General features: G+C 43.1%; 1 non-coding gene across 1 annotated transcript; it reads left to right on the top strand.

The window, feature by feature from the left end:
* Nucleotides 1-224: 224 nt before the first annotated feature.
* LOC116541332 lies at nt 225-328 on the top strand. Its single transcript, XR_004264798.1, has one exon. It is a non-coding gene; the product is annotated as a small nucleolar RNA U13 (small nucleolar RNA).
* Nucleotides 329-13,007: the final 12,679 nt, after the last annotated feature.

The raw sequence follows: 13,007 nt of genomic DNA, 5'->3' as shown, positions 1-13,007 counted from the left end.
GGGGGAAATAATACATATTTGCCTTTGCTTAGAGATGCACAAAAGCCCCGAATGAGGGTCTCATCCCAAGGGTCTTGTCAATTATTCCAGAGATTTTATGCCACCGAGAGAGTTCTAGGAGGCTGGGAGACAGGGGTCAGAGAGCAACTTTTCCTATTTACCTTTTTAAATTTGTTGAATGTTAAACCAGGTAAATGTTAAACCTGCGTCAAATATCAGATTAGGTCCTTTTGCAGGTCATGAGCGCGATGATTGGGTTGTTGTGCTCAAATGTGAGATGTGCTTCCCTCAAACCTTGTTACAACATTGGCACATTACCCGTCTGACATGAATAAAAGGGGAGGGAGCCGGGCATGGTGGCTCTCAGCTGTAATCTCAGGTCTTTGGGAGGCCAAGGTGGGTAGATCACCTGAGGTCAGGAATTTGAGACCAACCTGGCCAACACGATGCAACCCTGTCTCTACTAAAAATACAAAAATTAGCCAAGTGTGGTGACATGGGCCTGTAATCCCAGCCAATCGGGAGGCTGAGGAAGGAGAATCACTTGTACCTGGGAGGCAGAGGTTGCAGTGAGCTGAGATGGCACCATTGCACACCAGCCTGGGTGAGACAGTGAGACCCTGACTCAAAAAATACTGATACTAACCCCCCTTCAGAGGTAAACACTCTCTTGTCTTTTCTGGCCTCTTCTTAGACTTCATGTAAACAGAATGCAGTGTGTGCTCTTTCGTGTCTGGCTCCTCGTATGCAGCCCTGCGCCTGAGAGAGTGATTCATGTTGCTGCTTCGGCAGCGGTTCTTGCTGTTTTTGCTGAGTAGTCTTCCGTTGTATGAAATCCACATGTATTTATTCATTCTTCTGTTGATGGGCATTTGGGTTATTTGCCATTTGGGGCTATTATGCATGAAGCTATATGAACATTCTTATAGCTGCCTTTCAAACATTGGCACTCATTTCTCTCGGGTACTCTTGCGTCTTCTTAATGGCATTCTTCAGTTGTGCAATTAACTCCTCCATGTTTATCTTCCCTGAGGGATTACAAGCTCCATGATGGTAGGGGAGGATCTGCCCCTGATCACTGGAGCATCCCCTAAATAAAAAGGCAGATTCTCCATTGCCCTTCACCTTTATCCTGTATTCTAGCCGGGGAGGAGAGGCTGGTGCCTGCAAAAATGGCAGCCGTCTTCTGATAACAAGAGCAAAAGCAAAAGAAAGGCAGAGCAGGAAGCTGTGAGGACTCTAGGTCTTTGATAATGTCCTAGAGCCATGGACACCAGCCCTGGACAGCCTACCTTCAGATTGGTCTGCAGGAAAAGAGAGAAAAAAATAGAAATAGATGCACAGAGAGAGCAGAGAGGAAGGATGGAGAAGGTCCCGACGGGTATGGGTCTGAGTCCCAGTTCATCCCCGAGACCTGGCTGCACCCTGCTCCTTCTCTCTCTGCTTACGCATTACGTGATTTCCACCACTTCCCCTGAGGCTCTAAGTCAGTCCTTCAGCACTGCATTATCACTGATATTCATAATTTTGTCAATAACTCATCAAGAAAAGTTTTAAAATATGCTTAATCGCCTCTAACTTGTAAGAAATAAGTAAGGCATCATAGTGTGTTGGCAATCCCCTGGGCTGCAGGGTCAGACAAAATTGGATTCAAATCCCCACTCAGGCACTCGCTCACCCAGTGTGTAATTTTGGCCAAGTTACATAAGTTCTCTAGGCTTTGATTTTTCTCACTGGCTAAATGGTGAGAATAATACCAGCTTTTCAGGGTTCTTAAGGGCTAAATGCACTAAGGTATGTAAAAGGCTGGCAGATCATTAGTATTCAGTAATGATAGGAATTATTTTAAAAGGTGAAGTATATATTCATATATATATATATATATATATATGAAAGATTTACCTGGAAAGGGATTTTTCTATTTAATGGGATTATCTTTATTTAGAGAGAGAGAGAGAGAAAGAATTCCCTTATTTCCTAGTGAGCCCATATGGTAGACTATCAATATACACCAGTCCCTACTTGGAGTACTGCAAACATTATTTTTAAGTATCAATAAACCACCAGAAAAAAAAAATTATGTGTTAGCTAAATGATATCCTCAAAGTAAGATTTCTGAAATTTATAGGCACTGTGAACGCTGTGAAAAGGGATTGGCAGGCCAGGGCTGCTCTGAGCCTCACTCGCCAGAGCTTGAGGACAAATAGAATGTCACAGAACACCAGATGACTCTACAGACCACATGCCTCCTGCATTCATTGAGGCCCCAGAGACTTCCTGCAATCTCTAGGCTAGAAAGCCACATGCCCAGGTCTGCTCTTTGTCATGAATGGCCCTAACTTTAAATACAAGACAGTACTTTACAATCAAACATGTCCAGATGGACGGCTCTCCCAAAGCCAAATCTATACTCAGGATGCAGATTTCTAGAGGAAAATGCAGCCAAGCCAGATACAGAAAACACTTCACGGAACACAAAGTTGCCACCACTAGAAAGCTGTGGTTCTCTCTGCTGCTCCGAATGGAGTGGCACATATGGCGGGTGAGGACAGGCACAGGGTGTCGGAGAGGACCTAGAGCTGGACACCAAAGCCCAGGAAATGGGCGAGAGGCACGCATGCAGAAGACAGAAGCAACAGTGGGGAGGGCAGACATACCCCCTCTAGTCCTCGTTAAAGTGTGAGTGCCCAGCCTTGCACACCCCTGACCCAGCTATGACCTCCTGGGTTCAAGCCATCCTCCTGCCTCAGCCTCCCAAGTAGCTGGGACTACAAGTATGCACCACCATACCCAGCCAATTTTTCTTTTTCTCTTTTTTGTAGAGACAAGATCTCGTTAAATTACCCAGACTGGTCTTGAACTCCTGGGCTCAAACAGCCTTCCCACCTTGGCCCCCCAAAGTGCTGGGCTATCAGGTGTGAGCCATTGCAGCTGGCCTGGACTGACCTTTTAATAGAAGAATGTACCTTTGGTCAGGTGTGGTGGCTCACGCCTATAATCTCAGCACTTTGGGAGGCCAAGCAGGCACATTACGAAGTCAAGAGAGGAATACCATCCTGACCAACATGGTAAAACCTCGTTTCTACTAAAGATATAAAACTTAGCTGGGCGTGGTGTCATGTGCCTGTAGTCCCAGCTACTTGGGAGGCTGAGGCAGGAGAATTGCTTGAACCCAGGAGGCGGAGGTTGCAGTGAGCCGAGATCGCGCCACTGCACTCCAGCCTGGCAACAGAGTGAGACTCTGTCTCAAAAAAAAAAAAAAAAAAAAAAAAAGGACTGGATGTAATGGCTCATGCCTGCAATCCCAGCACTTTGGGAGGCTGAGGCAGGTGGATGACCTGAGGTCAGGAGTTCGAGACCAGCCTGGCCAACATGGAGAAACCCCGTCTCTACTAAAAATACAAAAATAGCCAGGTATGGTGACACATGCGTGTAATCCCAGCTACTCAGGAGGCTGAGGCAGGAGAATCACTTGAACCTGGGAGGCAGAGGTTGCAGTGAGCAGTGCCGACATTCTGAACCCTTGGCTTGGGGTAAAATCAAATCTATGTGTCCCTTATAACATGCCCAGTGGTCACAACCACCCCAAGACCAAGCACACACACCCCAGAACAAAACCAAGCCAAGCATTCCAGCAGCCCCACTTCAGCCTGCTACCTACGCACACTCTCCATCCACTTTTTTTTCTTTAAAAATTAACTTTGGAGATTTTTTTTCTTCTTTTTTAGAGATGGGGCTCACTGTGTTGCCCAGGCTGGAGTGCAGTGGCTTGATCATAGATCACTACAGCTTCAAACTCCTGGGCTCAAGCGATCCTCCTTCCTCAGCCTCCCAAGTCACTGGGACTACAGGTATGCACCACGACACCTAGCTAGTTTTTAAATAGTTTATAGAGATGGGATCCCACTATGTTGCCCAGGCTGGTCTCAAACTCCTGGTCTCAAGTGATCCTCCCACCTCAGCCTCCCAAAGTGCTGGGATTTCTGGCGTGAGCCATCACACTCAGCATTTTGAGATCTTATTTATTTATTTATTATTATTTTTGAGACATGAGACATAGTCTCTCTCTGTCATCCAGGCTGGATGGTGTGCAGTGGCATGATCTTGGCTCACTGCAACCTCCATCTCCTGGGTTCAAGCAATTCTTTTGTCTCAGCCTCCCAAGTTGCTGGAACTACAGGTGCACGCCACCACACCTAGCTAATGTTTTCTTTTTTGTTGTAATTTTAGTAGAGATGGGGTTTCATCATGTTGGTCAGGCTGGTCTCAAACTCCTGACCTCAGGTGATCCACCCACCTTGGCCTCCCAAAGTGCTGGGATTACAGGCATGAGCCACCGTGCCCAGCCTGAGATCATATTGAATTTTCTCTTTCCTATCTGAGCTCTTAAAGAATGAGTAAGCAATCTAAGAGTCACAGATCACTTTTATAAAAATAACTTTTTACCTCTGTGAAAATTTCAAACCATATATTTTTTAAATTACTCACAATGATACCACCCAGGGGTAACCACAGCTGACATTTTGCATGTATCCTTCCTGAAAGTTCTGTGCATGTATACAGATTAAACTGTGGGTTCTGTGAATAGTCACTGTATTTCAGCGTGGGCAGCATAGTAAGACCCCAACTCTTAAAAAAAATAAAATTAAATGAAATAGGCGTATTCAATTTTACATAAATGAGGATATGCCAGACACGCTTTGCATGTAATCTGCTTTTCCCTCCCCAGTGTGATGGGCACGCATTTCCGTGCCTTCAGATGGTCACAAGGGGGCGTTAGAGTGGCTGGAGATGTCCCTGGAGATGTGGCTAAAATAGAGGAGAAGGCTCAGGCTAAGGTGAAGGTTTGGAACCTTATCTTCATAAGTCTTTCTAAGAGATGACATTGAAGGTAATTGCAAAATGCAATTTAGTTTTTGAAAGGCTTATTCTGGGCTAGGCACAGTGGCTCGTGTCTATAATCCCAGTGCTTTGAGAGGCTGAGGCAGGAGATGACTTGAACTCAGGAGCTCAAGACCAGCCTGGATAATATAGTGAGACACCGTCTCCACAAAAATAAAAAGTTAGCCGGGCGTGGTGGTACGCACCAGCTACTCAGGAGACTGAGGCAGAAGGATGGCTTGAACTCAGGAGGTAGAGGCTGCAGTGAGCCATGATCAAACCATTGCACTCCAGCCTAAGAGACAGAGCAAGACCCTGTCTCAAAAGAAAAGAGAAAAGAAGCCAGGTGCGGTGGCTCATGCTTGTAAATCTCAACACTTTGAGAGGCTGAGGTGGGAGGATAGCTTGAGCTCAGCAGTTCAAAACCAGCCTGGGCAACACGGCAAAGCCCCATCTCTACAGAAAATTTTCAAAAGAGAAAAGAAAAGGCCAATTTTGATACTGGTGGTGACATGAGTATTTGTTGCTATTATTTAGTCAAAATCTCTGTCTAAATGACATTTCTTTTTTTAAAAATGTCTATCGGTTTTGGGGGGAACAGGTGGTATTTGGTTACATGAGTACTTTAGTGATGATGTGTGAGATTTTGGTGCACCCAACACCCGAGAAGTATACACTGCACCCAGTTTGTAGTCTTTTATCCCTCACCTCCCTCCCACCCTTTCCCCTGAGTCCCCAAAGTCCACTGTGTCATTCTTATGCCTTTGCATCCTCATAGCTTAGCTCCCACTCATGAGTGAGAACACGCGATGTTTGGTTTTCCCTTCCTGAGTTACTTCACCTGGAGTAACAGTCTCCGGTTCCATCCTGGTTGCTGTGAATGCCATTAATTAATTCTTTTTAACAGCTGAGTAGTATTCCATTATATATATAATTGTTTTATTTATATATATATATATATATATATCACAATTTCTGTATCCACTTATTGATTGATTAGCATTTGGGCTGGTTCCACATTTTTGCAATTGGTGAATTATACTGCTGTAAGCACGTGTGTGTATCTTTTTCCTACAATGACTTCTTTTCCTCTGGGTAGATACCCAGGAGTGGGATTGCTGGATCAAATGGGAGTTCTATTTTTATGACATTTCAGTGTGTTCAACCTCAGACTTGAGAGAGGCAGATGTCTGCTGACTCCACTGAGGCCAACCCTCCAAAGAGGGCTTCTTTGACTCGAATGTATTAATGATCAGGAAAAAAGTCATCCATTGTAAAGTGTTTCCCATCTGTATAAAACACATCTGTCTGCTTTCCAGAAATAATAAATACTCCTGGTAGAAAACACAGAGAGTTATAAAAGGAAAGAAAATGGAACTCACTTGGTTTTGTACCACCCAGAGATAACCACTCATCAGGACCACACTGATGTATCTCTTCCCAGTCTTTTTTTCTAGAAATATTTTTTTCCTTGTATAAACAAGGGCAGTCATGTTGCACAAACTGTTTTACATTTCAATATATCTTGAAGGTCTTTCTAGATCAAATTAAATAATTTCCCACGACCTCATTTTCAGCAATCACCTCATATGTATTGTGTGGTACCATGATTTGTTAAAATAGTCTCTAATTGGTGGTTTCAAATTTTTTGCTATTTTTTTCAAGTTGTCACTGACTTGAAGTTATTTGCTATTATAAACCAAACTGTGAAGAGCACCCTTGCAGGCAAATATGTAGAGATGGGGTTTAAGAGATGCCAATTTAAGATTTCATAGTCCTCTGTCCTCACTTTGAGGAATTTCACTCTAGCTGATATCAAGCATTGTCAAAAGTATCTGTGGCTCACATTAAGTACAATTGTTTTTGCTGCAAAAATTAGAAGGGTTTTTATAATTTGGCTTTTGAAATTATTTAGCTCTGTGGAACACATTTAATTCAGCTATGACTTCTCCGCAATCAGATAGACATATACCAGAATTCTTGTGAAGTGACGAAAGCAAACCTATAGATAGCTTTCAACTATGCATGTCATGAACTTTTATGAACACTAAATTTAATCGATCACAAAACGTATACAAATTTACACCTTATATACATTTGTTCATTTAATTCAAATGTTCACATAGTTCAAACATGTTTATTTCAATTTTCTTTTTTTCCATTTTAGAGTCATATGTTCTTTCCAAATATTTTTGTAGGCTCCTTAAAAGCTCATAGGCCTCAGGGCAATGCAACCATAGATACTAACAAAGTGACATTGCTAATATTCCTAAAAGAGGACCAAGGATATAGAAAGATTTCAAAATGCAGCAATGAGTGAAACAAGCAATTAAATGAAGGGACAACCCACAGAACGGGAGAGAATATTTGCAGACTACCATCTGACAAGGGGTTAATAATGGCACATATAAGGAACTCAAACAACTCTATAGAAAAAAAAATCTAACAGTCTGATTTTAAAATGGGCAAAAACCTGAACAGTCACTTCTCAAAGACATACAAACAGCAAACAGGCATATAAAAAGATGATTGACTTCACTGAGTATAAGAGAAATGCCAATCAAAACCACAATGGGATATCAGCTCATCTCAGTTAAAATGGCTTTTATCTGAAAGTCAGACAATAACATGCCTGGCACAGTGGCTCATGCCTGTAATGTCAGCACTTTGGGAGGCCGAGGTAGGTGGATCATCTGAAGTCGGGAGTTCGAGACCAACCTGGCCAACATGGTAAAACCCTATCTCTACCAAAAATACAAAAAATTAGGTGGGCATGGAGGTGTATGCCTGTAATCCCAACTACTAAGGAGGTTGAGGCAGGAGAATTGCTTGAACCTGGGAGGCAGAGGTAGCAGTGACCAGAGATCACACCGCTGCACTCCAGCCTGCACGACAGAGTGAGACTCCATCTCAAATAAATGAATAAATAAAAGTCAGGCAATAACAAACGCTGGCAGGGATGTGGAGAAAACAGAATCCTTATACCCTGTTGATTGGAATATAAATTAGTACAACCTCTATGAAGAACAGTTGGAGGCTCCTCGAAAAACTAACAGTAGAACTACCATATGATCCAGCAATCCCACGGCTGGGTATGTACCCAGAAGAAAGAAAATCAGTATATCAAAGAGATATCTGCAGTCCCATGTTTATTGAGGCATTATTTCACAATAGCCAAGATTTGGGAGCAACCCAAGTGTTCATCCACAGACAAATGGATAAAGAAAATGTGGGGCTTATAAACAATGGAGTACTATTCGGCCATGAAAAAGAATGTGATCCTGTCATTTGCAACAACGTGGACGGAGCTGGAGATTATTATGCTGAGTAAAATAATTAAGGCACTGAAAGATAAACTTCATATTTTCTCACTTATTTGTGGAACTAAAAATTAAAATAATTGAACTCATGGAGATAGTAGAATGATAGCTACTAGAGGCTGGGAAGGGTAGAGGGGGATGGGGAGAAGTGGGGATGGTTAATCAGTACAAAAGTAGCTAGAAAGAATTCTAAGACCTAGTATTTGGTAGCACAACAGGGTGACTATAGTCAAAAATAATTTAACTGTGCATTTAAAAATAACTAAAAGAGTATAACTGGAGAGTTTGGAACACAAAGGATGAATGCTTGCGGTGAGTGAATAACCCATTTACCCTAATGTGATTATTAAGCATTGCATGCTTGTATCAAAACATCTTGTGTAACCTGTAAATATATGCACCTGCTATGCACACGCAGAAATGAAAAATTAGGTCAGGTGCGGTGGTTCACACCTGTAATCCCAGCACTTTGGGAGCCTGAGGCGGGCAGATCACGAGGTCAGGAGTTTGAGAGTAAGCTAACATGGTGAAACCTCATCTCTACTAAAAATACAAAAATTAGCCAGGCATGGTGGCAGGCGCCTGCAATCCTAGCTACTCAGAAGGCTGAGGCAGGAGAATCCCTTAAACCCAGGTGGCAGAGGTTGCAGTGAGCCAAGATCTCGCCATTGCACTCCAGCCTGGGCCACAGAGCAAGACTCCATCTCAAAATAAATAAATAAATAAATAAGAAATGAAAAATTAAATGCAGCATGAGCCCTTCCACTGTGATAAACTTGAAACTGCCTCTCCCTGCCTGCCTCTCCTCCTGCCGCCCTCCTCCCTAAGTTTGTAACACTGACTACCTGAACTCAGCGGGTATCCCAGCAGAAACAAGAGAAAGAAAGGCACCTTGCTTCTCAGGGGTTGGCATCACACAATGACCTGCTTTCTGGTTTTGGTCCAGAGGGCATGTGGGCCTACCCACACATTGGCATATGGACTCGTTCTTGCCCAGTGGGTTTGCTAAGATGGACATACTAGTCAATTTGCCTGGACACATGCCAGCAGGGGTCTGATGGTGACAGTAGTGGAGGCACAGGCCACCTGAAAAGCCCTGCCTCTGGGCCCCAGACCCTTCTCTCCTCCCAGCCTTGCCTTTGTACGTCCAAGGAAGCTCATTTTCCTCTCCTGTTCTTATGAGGCCAAGTCATCTTCATGCAAAAGGCATCTTAGCACAGGAAACTGAAGGAAGGAACCCACCCCGCTTCCAGCCATCTGGGATTAGCAGGCGTAAGCAGCAGCTCCAGCTACACTGTGGCAGGATTTGTCAAACTATCTCCAAATGTCAAGTGGAGGAATTAATTACAACTCATCAATACATGTGTTTTCTTTGAAGAGGCATTCTTGGAAGAGGAAACGGTCACTGCCTGCCCTAGTTCTTCCCCTCTCGCTCATTTCTTTTCCAACCCGCTTTATTCCTTCTTTTGGATTTTTCTTTAGAAGCCTCAGACGCCCTTCTCTTCCAGGAATGCCTCTCTGCGTCTCACACACAACGTAGCATTGGCTTTAGCCCCCGTAACACTGGAATCAAGCATCTTAGGCTTCTTCTTAGGCCTTCGCTCCAGTTTTGTTTTCTCTACAAAAAATTTCCCTCGTTTTTCTCTGACTTTATCAACAACGCATTTACTTCTTGTTTATTTCGGAGGCAAGGACTTGTTCTGTCACACCAGCTGGAGAGCAGTGGAGAAATCAGAGTTCACTGCAGCCTCAAACTTCTGGGCTCAAGCAATCCTCAGTCTCCTGAATAGCTAGAACTATAGGCATGCACTCCCATGCCCAGCTGATTTTTTTATCATTATTTTTCATAGAGATGGGGTCTCGCTTTGTTTCCCAGACTGGCCTCGAAGTCCTGGCTTCAAGTGATGCTCCCACCTCAACCTTCTCAAGTAATGGGATTACAGGTGTGAACCGCCACACTTAGCCCATTTTCTTCCTATTGCGGTTTTTTGTTGTTGTTGTTTTTTGGGGTTTGTTGGTTTGTTTGAGAGTCTCACTCTGTCACCCAGGGTGGAGTGCAATGGCACAATCTCGGCTCACTGCGATCTCTGCCTCCTGGGTTCAAGCGATTCTCCTGCCTCAGCCTCCCAAGTAGCTGGGATTACAGGCACCAGCCACAACGCCCAGCTAATTTTTATATTTTTAGTAGAGAGGTTTCACCCTGTCAGCCAGGCTGGTCTCATTAAAAAAAAAAAGAAAGTAAATATTTGTATTTACCTGAATGGCTTGCTATTTATATCTAATGATGATGCAGCACAATACCACATGTGTCACTATTGCAGATGTCATTACCAAGCCCTGCATGTACATGGCCAGTCTTCACAGCTCAAGCAGCAGGGCTGCCTACTCACAACTTAAAATGTCCTGGAGGAGCTTTGCTGGTCAACACCCGAACTCCTGTCCCCATGATTGTTTTTTTTTTTGTTTTTTTGTTTTTTTTTTCTGAGACTGGATCTTACTCCCTCACCCAGGCTGGAGTCCATGGCACAACCATAGCTCACTGCAGCCTTGAACGCCTGCACTCAAAGGATCTGTCCCTGTCAGCTGAGATCACAGACGTGTACCATCACTCCCAGCTAATGTTTTTATTTTTATTTTTTGTAAAGACAGAGGTATCCCTATGTTTCCCAGGCTGGAGTTCAAACCTCAAATCGATCCTCCCATCTTGGCTTCCTAAAGCACTGGGATTATAGGCATGAGCCACCGCGCCTGGTCCCTCCTTCATGATTTTTTGAAAATAATAATAACAATCACAGATCACATTTGCTGGGCACAACTACCTGCCAAACACCATGCTAAGTCTCTCCATTCCTTATTTGCTTGTCAGAAAAGCCTGTGACACAGGTGCTAGCCTCATCCCCATTTTGCAGATGAAGAAAGCAGTGAGGTCACTTGCTCATGATCATGCAGCCGCTGAGTGGCGAAGCCAGGCAGGGCAACCTCCTCTCCCATCAGGGAAGGCGCTGGGTGGTGTTCTTCAACACACATCGCAGCAGAGAGGTGTGTGATTGTTAGCAAAAGGGCAGGTTTTGGTGAATTGAAGTGTCAGCTTAGGCTAATGACAGGTAGAAGCCAATATCATTTTTCCCACCAACCAGATGTAAGCCTCTCTGGGGGTGGAGATCTTCATACGCCTCTTGTATCCAACACTGCATAAGAGTTTCTGCTGTTCTGAAAATAAGACCAAATTCAGTTGACGCTCCTAACCCAATCACACAGAAATAGCTCCCTCCTTCACCCACCCACCCACAGCCCACTAATCACCGATCTTGGGTCAATTCTACTACAGAAATGGTTTTCCAGTCCATCCCATTGCCAATGGCCTGGGTCAGGTCCTGGCCTTCTCTGCCTGGTTTAGGGCAGCACCCCTCTTTCCTGCCTAGGAAACTTTGAGGAATTTTCCAAAACCCAAGTCTTCCGTGACCCTGCCACACAGCATTAGTCTCTCTGTCTCAAGAGGGTTTATTCCACTGTGTTATCATTATCTACAAATGGTCTTCAGTGAGACTGAGTTCTTCCAGCAAAGGTGCTATGTCTTTTTTATACCTTTTCTACCCTTCTGTCTACCACAGAATCTGAAATACAACAAATTTCAGTAGGTGTTTGCTAAATTAATGATCTCCAAAGATCTTTATAAAAATATTTTAAAGTAAAAATTATATATTTATAAAAGCCAAATGTAAAACATTCAAACAATATAGAAATTTCAGAATAAAGAAAAATCTCCCTCCCTCCCCTCTGCCAGTTCCTCCCTCAAAGATTATCATCTGCATGTATGCTTTTTAATTTACAAAATAGAAAACAGCTTAGAATTACTTAGAATTACTCTGTCCACATATCTGTAGCTTGCTTTTGTTGTATGTTTCTGGGAGATACTCAACCATGGAGTTTGTCCACTCATTTCTGTAACCCATGCTGGAGTCCAATGGCACGAGCATAGCTCACTGCAGCTTCCCTCTCCTGGGCTCAAGTGATCCTCCCACCTCATTCTACTGAGTGGTTGGGAATACAAGGATGGACCACTACTTCTGGGTTTTTTTTTTTTTTTTTTTTTTTTTTAGAAATAGGGTCTCACTATGTTGCCCAGGCTGGTCTTGCACTCCAGGCCTCAAGCGATCCCCCCTCCTCAGCCTCCGAAAGTGCTGGGATGACAGGCATGAGCTGCCGCCATGCATGGCCTTATCTCACTCTTTTTAGCAGCTGCACAGTATTCCACTCTATGTACATTTACTCAACCAGTTCCCCTGTTGATGGCCATTTAGGTAATTTTCAGTGATTTGCTCTAGTAATGTTCCGATGAACGTATCTTGAAGTCTTTTTTTAGATTGTTTTTTAATTGACAAATAATAATTGTACATATTTATGGGGTGCATAGTGACATTTTGATACATATAGTGATCAGATGAGGGTAATTAGCATGTCCATTATTTCAAATATTTATCATTCTCTTGTTTTAGGAACATCAATATCCCCCTTCTAGCTATTTGAAACTATACAATAATTATTAAGTTTTTTTTAACTTTTAGGTTCAGAGGTATATGTGCAGGTTTATTTTTTAGGTAAACTTATGTCACAGGGATTTGTTTTACAGATTATTTTGTCACCCAGGTACTTGAGATAATATTATATATAGTCATCTTATACTGGTGAGGTCTTCTTTTTAAGTTTTTTAAATGATTTTTTAATGTCAAATAATTTGTTAATGATTTTCTAAACTCATTTACACAATTCAAAATTCAAATGTCTAAGAACATAAAGCCAAAAGTC

Source organism: Sapajus apella, unplaced genomic scaffold (genome assembly GCF_009761245.1).
Source record: "Sapajus apella isolate SASKATOON/1434 unplaced genomic scaffold, GSC_monkey_1.0 scaffold150, whole genome shotgun sequence".
NCBI classification, from domain to species: domain Eukaryota; kingdom Metazoa; phylum Chordata; class Mammalia; order Primates; family Cebidae; genus Sapajus; species Sapajus apella.
This window is presented reverse-complemented; position numbering and strand designations above follow the sequence as displayed.